The 9004-nt window shown below is 51.0% G+C and overlaps 1 pseudogene; it reads right to left on the reverse strand.

The window, feature by feature from the left end:
* Positions 1-550: 550 nt before the first annotated feature.
* Positions 551-7612, reverse strand: LOC133911616 (4-coumarate--CoA ligase-like 1; annotated as a pseudogene).
* Positions 7613-9004: the final 1392 nt, after the last annotated feature.

Raw genomic sequence — 9004 nt, forward strand, 5'->3', positions numbered from 1 at the left:
CCTGCCTGCGCTTGTGCCCCGTGCCTATCGCATCTGCTCAACCAATTCCTCCCCGTAGGCGCACAATCGCATACGACCCGCCTGGACCTGGACCTGTGCCGCTTCGGAGATCAACAAGCGATTTCTCAATTCCTGCATGCCCCTCACGTCGAGGTGCCAAGAGTGGTGGGGTGGGGGGAGCTCGATCGGGTAGGCTGACATGAAGCAAATTTATAGAATCCGATAGTAAAAGACCTCCGTGAGACCCTTCCTACGCGTGATATTTCAGTTATGTTGACCCCTTCTGACACAGTGTAGAACACATATCGGACGTAGGAGAGATCTACTTGCAAGATCCGATATTATAAAATTTACAGCCCTGAAGAGGAAGGCCGACCCTGCGCACACCTGCAGAGCCGAGACGTCCGAACAGCACGTGGCACGGGGGCAATGTCACCGACGGAGCCGAGACGAAGCACAAACAAGTTCTCGTACGAGAAGCCCGCACGTCTGGACGTCTTACCTCGCCACCCACTGGCCACTGCTTTTTCTCCTTGCATTGCCATTGCAGTTGCAATGCCGGTTGCCAGGTGTGAGAATCTTGATCATCAAATCGTGCCGGCAAAAGTGTCGATCTTAGCACAATTCTGCTTCTACCCGTCAGATAAATCTGAGCGAACGGTTTGCGTAACTTGCAGGAACTCACTTTACAACACTTTAATACGATGGCATCAAGTATTAAAATTGCACGGGTTGTATGATACAATTCCGAATGCATATCAACTCCAGCACAGACAAATAGCCAATACAACAACAATTCAGAACCATTTTGGTACAACATTTTATAACCATTTGCTACAGATAGGATGACCTGACTTGGGCGATGAGCTGTCTCCTCAAAATCTTACCTGCGGCAGATCTTGGTACGCTGTCCACAAGGGTAACCTTCCTCAATCTTTTGTAGTATATGACCTATAATGTAGTTGACGAACAAAATCATTAGTATAACTAGTCGTATTCAGCTGATGGAACGTACAGAACAACAGGAATTACAAATGTTCCATGCTAGAGAGACAGGTATTGTCGATGAGCACAAGTGACCGTTTGGCTGGCTGAAACGGTTCAGATTATCGGTTGAATTAGCGAATCAGCCAGCCAAACGTACTAGAAAGAAACGTTTCAGGGCAGAGCGTTTCCGTGGATGTCAAACCTCGAAACGAATTCGGTGCCGTTTCAACCGATTCTGTGGTGCAGATAGAGATCCACTGACGTCGAAGACACCATGACGTCATCACTAATATGTGATCTGGCTCTACACATCAGCGACGACACGTGACGTTAGAGATCCCGATTGATATAAACTCAACATGTACTTCGCCCTTCTTTACACGAAATTGCCACTTTGGTTCCCGGCCAACGGTCCAAAACGCGTAACGCGTGCGTCCAACCTCCAACGGATCGCACTCCCAGTTCGCTGCCACTCCTGCCTGTGTCCCCGAACGTCGGCCCACCCTCCGGCCGCCGCCCATGCCGCCAACCTGCTGCCAGTGCTGCCCACCGTTGATATCTCGGCTAGGGCCATCTCCGTCCAAGCCAAGGCGCTGGTGAGATCGCCCATGCCGTGGTGAGCCTCGCCGACCCCATCTCCCTGAGCTTCCCCTCTCTCTTGCTCGCGCACGATCGAGCTCCACCGCCGCCGTCACCATGGATGCCGCTGCCGAGCTTCGGCTCCGTGAATGTCACCAGGACCAAGCAAAACAGGATCCCCACTACATGCTGATGCCGCTGCCGCCCTCCGCTGGCCGAGACTCGCCTCCATCAGCTGCTGGCTGGTCTGTACAGTACCATCGGCATGGTGTTGTGTACTGTGCTGCCATGGAGGCACTGTACAGCCACGGCCATTGGTCGAGTTGACCTGGGTCAACAAGGCCAGCCCCACCGATCTGTCGCTAGGCTAGCAAGATCTGGGTGCAAAAAGTTCGGAGCAATTTGGTACTTGTTTTATTCAGGAAAATGTGAAATCCATCCTTGTTCTATTGATTAATTGTGAAATGCAATAATCCACTTATTTCTAAGGGCCTGTCTATTCTCATCCAGAAAAATCTGGCCTAATTCTCACCCGATTTATGGGCTGTTCAATTTAACCAGCCGTTTTCTTCCTCCTCCGACTGCTTTCTTACTCCTTCGATCGATCTCACCAGCCGCTCGCTCCCTTGCCCCCGCCCCATCCTCATGCTGCGTCTTCGGTGGCTCCCCACTGTCGGATCCGTCTTCGCTGCCTTCTCCCTCGTTAACCCCTCTTGTTTTGACACCCCCGCCGCCGACCCTCCCCACCGGGCGCCCTTCACCACGCCGGCTGGCGGCACCCTCATCGCTTCGTTGCATCGCCCACCAACCGCCTCCTCCGCTGGGCCGGCCTCCCTCCCCAGCACCTCTTTCTAAGCCTACGGACCCCCAACCCCCAACTCTGGCCTCAAAACCCCAAAACCCTAACCCTAAAGGCTCGCTAGAGTTCGCTGTAGCTGCAGAAGAAGGCCTTGCTAGAGGCGGAGAAGGCGATTGGAGCTCACCGGAGAGGGAGAAAGCGGATGGAGAGCGGGGAGAAAAATCGGGTGAGAGATGTCTCTGTTTTGCCCGAGTAAAGTTTAGCAATAACGTATTTCTAATGCTGCTATTACTAATATGTATTTACTATTGGACATCGACCAAAATCCCAAATAATTTCAGTCGACGGCTAGCGGCAGCTAGGGGTTAGGGTTTTGAGGTTTATCGGGGCCGAGTTGCTGTTGTTGGACTTAGAAAGCGGGGTTGAGGGTGACATGTAGGCACAAAAAGGAGCACGGGCGCAAGGGTGAGGCGGCGAGGTGGCAATGATGCTGCTAGCCTCGAGCTGCGAAGGAATTCTAATAGGCTAACGCAGGGGCGGGGGCATCAAGTCGAGCTTGGTTAGTGCGACAAGGGACGGCGGGAGCAAATCGACATTGGAAGGCACAAAGATGGCTGCAGGCGATGGGAGGCGGGGCGAGATGGTTGCGTCGCGACAGTGTCGTTCGGAGGTTGAAGATGATATTGTGACAATTCAATCGCTATCGGACAACTCACAATCGTCGACTAAAACCAACTAGAATTTCAATCAAGTGAAAATTAGCAGCCCCCTTAAACAAACAAACAGCATAACATGGTCAATTACACCAACATCATCTCTTATAAGAAACTAAATTAAGACAGCTAACCAACAATTTCAGAGGTGATTCTAATTTAATAAAAAAATATTTTTTTAAAAAAAATCTAGAACCGAAACGATTGTGCGCCCTAAGTCAACGTTCGAGACAGCCTCACCTGTTTTTCAATAAATGCCTGGACATCAACTTCAGTCAAAGAACTCTTAGGTGACCGTACGACATAGGCAATAGGAACTTCCCCAGCTTCAGCATCGGGAAACCTTCGAAACAAGTCGAGTTCCCATTAAGATATATAAAAAAAGAAATTGGAGAATTCATACTAATAAGCAGCTAGAAACCTTTTAAAAAATAGGTGCCTCAACTTACGGGATAACAACAGCATCGAGAATTTCCGGATGAGACAGAAGTAATCCTTCAAGCTCAGCAGGTGCTATCTGCCAGTAAAATTAAGGAACATAAGAATTTCCCTAAAAAGAACCAATAGATGATATGCTAAAAAAAGGCAATACAAGTGCATACGGGCAGTGTTATCTGAACATGAACATGGGTATTGAAATACGACTTGGATTCGGATTCGGATTCGGATTCGGTAAAGAAAATTTATACACATGATAATACTAATTGGGTGTCGAAATACGACTTGAATTCGTAATATCCTATTTAATGAAAAAATTGAACATGAATGTTCAGGTAACACTGTATATGAGTGGTTTCTATCATGATAGCTAGATTGGATTCTAGAGTATGAATACACTCCCCATCTGCATCCAAATAGATGTTGCTTACATATCGGCATGGTGCCCAATGCACATTTTTTGTCTTTGCCTTTTTCTAGCTATGTGGCACAACTCTCAAGATTATAAGCAAATGCATGCAAAAAAAATTGTGAAAAAAACCAAAATTCTTTACCTGGAAACCTTTGTACTTAATCAGCTCTTTAAGTCTATCGACAACAAAAAGCTGCCCACTTTCATCAAAGTATCCAAGATCACCAGTATGCAACCACCCTTGCTTGATTGTAAATTCAGTAGCTTGCACATTGTTGAAATACCCTATAAAAGTTTTGGCCCCATTATCCCTCCAGGACAGAATACATGGAGAAATTGTGCAATAGTATACGACTAAGCTTGATATTGTGCAATAGTTGACCAAGAAATTGATGTCTGATCCCTCTTGAATAAACCCTGTTTTGATCGAAAATATAGGGTGGGGGGGGGGGTGATAAAAACACAATGTACAAGGACCATGATTCAAACTTTACCTTGCATTATGTTTGGTCCTCGAACACATATTTCTCCTAGTTGATTCGGTGGTAGATACTTCAGTGTCTCCACATCGACAATCTTTGCTTCAACTCCTGAGACAAGTGTTCCAGTTGACCCAAATTGGCGAGCTTGTGCCCTTTCTGGGCACTCTAACGATATGAGCCCACAAGTCTCAGTCATACCATAACCCTGCAAGAGGAGCACCGTACACCATCAAACTTGAGGCGAAAAAAGATTGTTGATTTTAAAGCTATGCCATGACTCATGAGAATGCCAAAAGAAGTGAACATTCCTCTACAGTTTCAACAGCATAGGGAGTATAAGTCTAATCTGAAAAGAAAACGGGATGCACCCACGATACTACGTGTTTCCATAATCCATAAGGAGTGATGTTTCAGCAAACAACTGAACTTCTTTAAGATAGTTCTGAGCACATAACTAGTTTAGATCCTTAGTTGCAGGCTTATTCTGCTATGCCATGAAAATGACCTCAGCTATCAAATTTTCATTGCAGTTTGAAGATAAACTGGCTCTACCTGCAGACCAGACATCTTACCTTTGGCAAGTGGGCACATCATTCTATTCCTAGATGTTACTCACTTGTTGGCATGTCGACCACACGTCCAACATCAGATTGACAATAGCATATATGTAAGGCATCACATTAATCCTTGTGGTTAAGAAAATAAATAAAGAATGGATCTGTCATTCTGTCAAAGATAACCAGGCAGAAGAAAATGATTCGATGTAAATAAGGGATCAGTGTTACTGCAAGCCAGTTTCGCACTTTCTTAATTTACTGAAACCAAACCGTCGAGCTCTGCCTCTGCTGTCTTCTGCTGCAGCGCACCGCGCCCTCCGTCTTCCGAGTGCCGACTCTGATGATGAAGAGGAAACGGACCGGAACAAAGCCTCGCCGGAGGCCCGAGCGGGTCCGGCATTTCCACAAACCACAAACACGTTTTAGCCATGCTCGTGCCACGGCTGACGCTCTTTGCGGGCCAAGTGAACAACGCTCTTCATCACCTGATTGAGCCGGCGGACCACCACGGCCTCCGGCTGCCGGGCCTGACGAGGAAGATGCTCCTGCGATGCAGCTAATCCGAACCGCACAGGTCTGATTGGACGGATGCTAGGTACCAAGGGTGGATTGTATTCGAAATACGGGTGACCCTATTCTTCAGCAGCCTAAAAATTGAAAGAAAAATCAGCGACGGTTGTAAGCCGTTGAATAGGTTCATCCAACGGCTTAAAACCGTCTTCAACCTCCCATTCGTGGCCGCATCGCCGCACCATGCCCCCGCTTCTTGCTCACCCCAGCTGTCTCCGGTGATGTTCCTGTCACCGGATCACGTCTGCTACCCGTCGCACTAACCTTTTCATTTTCACGCTCCCCCACCCAACCCTGCAGCCTTTCTCCTGCGCCAGTCCGGCCTACCTCCCTAGAGCTTCCTCTAAAGCCGGCAACGAGGAACACACCGGCACGTGTTCACACCGGGTTGAAATACTATTCGAAATAACGACCACTTTACTGTCTCCCGCCTCCGCTTCACGCCATGGCTTGTCGGAGCGCAGCCGTGCGTCGAGTCATCCCTTTGCGTCCCTTCCCTTCCTCCTGGAAGCCTCGCAGCCGCCCTCACCTTGCATCGAGCAGGGGTGGTCGGAGCACCAAGGGGCCAGCGCACCCTGGGCTGATGACGCAGGAGGCGAAGGACCCGCACCTGGTAACTGGTGGGCATGGCAGACATTCATGGCGCGCGCCGAAGCTCAGTCGAGATGGCTCTTGCGGTCTGTAGCTCAAATTATCAGCTACTCTGTCCTTGCAGGAGTTGTATCAGCTAAGATCCGAACTTTGTCACCTAATCCAACTTTTAAACGAAAGACAACAGAACCAAGATTTGTCCACTCAAGGTCACAATAAAAAAGGCTGAAAGTTCTTGGTCCTTCAAATTCTAAAAAGATCCCATCATGGTTTAATGAAACAGTACTACTACGAGTTCATTAAGCTCAGTCCAACAATTCATCAGCAGACAACAATCAAAACTTGAAACTGCTCAATCACAACTGCTGACTAACCTGGACGATTTCGGCGTCCGGGAAGTTCTTGGCCACGACCTCCATCACGTCCTTGCTGAGCGGCGCGGCGCCGGAGCCGATGAACCTGAGCGAGCTGAGGTCGTATTTCCCGGTCCTCCCGTGCTTGGCGAGCGCGATCATGACCGGCGGCACGCAGAAGAGGTGAGTGACGCGGTACCGCTGCATGGCGGCCATCACGGAGACCATGTGGAACCGCGACATCACCACGATGGCGTTGCCGCGCTGCAGCTGCCCGAACGTGATGACGGACAGGCCAAAGATGTGGAACATGGGTAGGAAGCAGAGGAACACGTTGGGACCTTCCCTTCTCGCGTCCTGGTCCGATGTCACCGTCATCGCCGCCGTGATGAAGTTGCGGTGCGTGAGGATGACGCCCTTGCTCTCCCCCGTCGTGCCTGACGAGTACATCAAAGCGGCTGTGTCGCTCTGCTTGACCAGCGGGCGGCGGTACTCCGTCTCGTGCACGCCGGCAATGAGATCGGAGTAGAGCGTGACGCTGCCTCCTGCAGGTACGGAGGCGCTGGCGCTGGCGGCGTCGCCGTCGATGAGGATGGCAGGGAGGCGGAGCTCCGCGATTTTGGGAAGGAGGTCAGAGACGGTGATGGCGAACTTGGCTCGGGAGTCGGCCACCTGCTTGGCGATCTCCCTAGGGGTATAGAGGGGGTTGGCCGTAGTAGCGACGGCTCCGAGAGCAGTCACGGCGAAGAAGCAGATGGGGTAGAGGACGGAGTTGGGCACGAGGATGAGGACGACGTCGCCGTGGCGGACTCCCGCGCGCTAGGAGAGCGCGCCGGCGGCGGTGAGGACAGCGGAGCGGAGGGCGGCGAAGGTGAGTGCGCTGCCGGTGGGGGCGTCGACGAGCGCGAGCGCTTCGGGGCACGCTTCGGCACGGCGGAAGATGAGGTCGTTGAGGGAAGCAACGGGGTCGGACGCGATGGGCACGGCTGGTCGCGGCGACCGGTACACGCCGTCCTCGCCGTAGCCCGCGCCCGGCACCGCCTTGCTCGCCATTGCCTCGCGCGCGTAGCTTCGTTGCGTCCGAATGGCTCGTGAAAATCGCTGCGCCGGAGAAGGGAGTAGCTTCATCCGTTCTCGGTGCGACGATATATATGTACACGCGCAGATACTCGCCAACTGCCCTCTACGTGCGAACCCCGTACAACCAAAACATTTCACGTGTTAGAGATATGCTGGCATGTGAAGAGCCATGCAGAACCATGCGCTTCGACTCTGTGCGCTAGCTGCCTGTGGCCTCCGGACATGGCCAAGTGGATGCATGGCGCCACACGGAATACAGGCAGGTGCACGCACGGCCACTCTCGCAAGCCGGCCGGCATCCGGCCGTACTGTTTAACGCCGGAGAAGGTGACACCGGTGAGTGGCTTGGTTGGGCCGCTCTCGCTTGGCATCGCCTTCTAGATGAGGTCGTTGAGGGAAGCAACGGGGTCGGACGCGATGGGCACGGCTGGTCGCAGCGACCGGTACACGCCGTCCTCGCCGTAGCCCGCGCCCGGCACCGCCTTGCTCGCCATTGCCTCGCGCGCGTAGCTTCGTTGCGTCCGAAAGGCTCGTGAAAATCGCTGCGCCGGAGAAGGGAGTAGCTTCATCCGTTCACGGTGCGACGATATATATGTACACGAGCAGATACTCGCCAACTACCCTCTAAGTGCTAACCCCGTACAACCAAAACATTTCACGTGTTAGAGATATGCTAGCATGTGAGCCACGCGGAACCATGCGCTTCGACTCTGTGCGCTAGCTGCCTGTGGCCTCCGGACATGGCCATGTGGATGCATGGCGCCACACGGAATACAGGCAGGTGCACGTCACGGTCACTCTCGCAAGCCGGTCGGTATCCAGCCGTACTGTTTGATGCCGGAGAAGATGACACCGGTGATTGGCTTGGTTGGGCCGCTCTTGCTTGGCATCGCCTTCTAGAAGCTAAATGACAGGCTCGACGACTGGACCTAGACGCAACGACAGCGGCGAATGCTGAAGAGTTGGCAAAAATACGTGCCTAGAATAAGCGAGGCTAAGATCATCTCTAATTATATTTTCTTTATTTTGTTTCATTTTTGATTTTTCTATTCGTTCTTATTCTCTTTATTTTCTCTCATCTTCAACAATTTTCATTCGAAAGGATTTGTGAAGAGAAAGCAGAGAGAATACCGTTCTGAATGAAATGACCTTAGGGGTCTGTTTGGCAGAGCTCCCAGAGCAGCTTCCCGACTGGAATCAGGGGGAGCTCTGCAAAACAGCAGCTTTCAGCTTTTAGCTCCCTGAGTGGAATCCGTTGAAGTGATTCTTTGAAATGAACTAAAAGTTGGGAAGCTGAAAAAAGCAGCTTTCACTTATTCACTTCCCGCAGAGAATCACTTCCTCTATATATTTTATTTTAGATAATCACTTTCAGCCACAGAATCACTTCCTTTATAGAATCACTTTTCGTAGAGAATTTAAATCAAGGAGAGCTCTACCAAA

Source organism: Phragmites australis, chromosome 3, assembly GCF_958298935.1.
Source record: "Phragmites australis chromosome 3, lpPhrAust1.1, whole genome shotgun sequence".
Taxonomy (NCBI): domain Eukaryota; kingdom Viridiplantae; phylum Streptophyta; class Magnoliopsida; order Poales; family Poaceae; genus Phragmites; species Phragmites australis.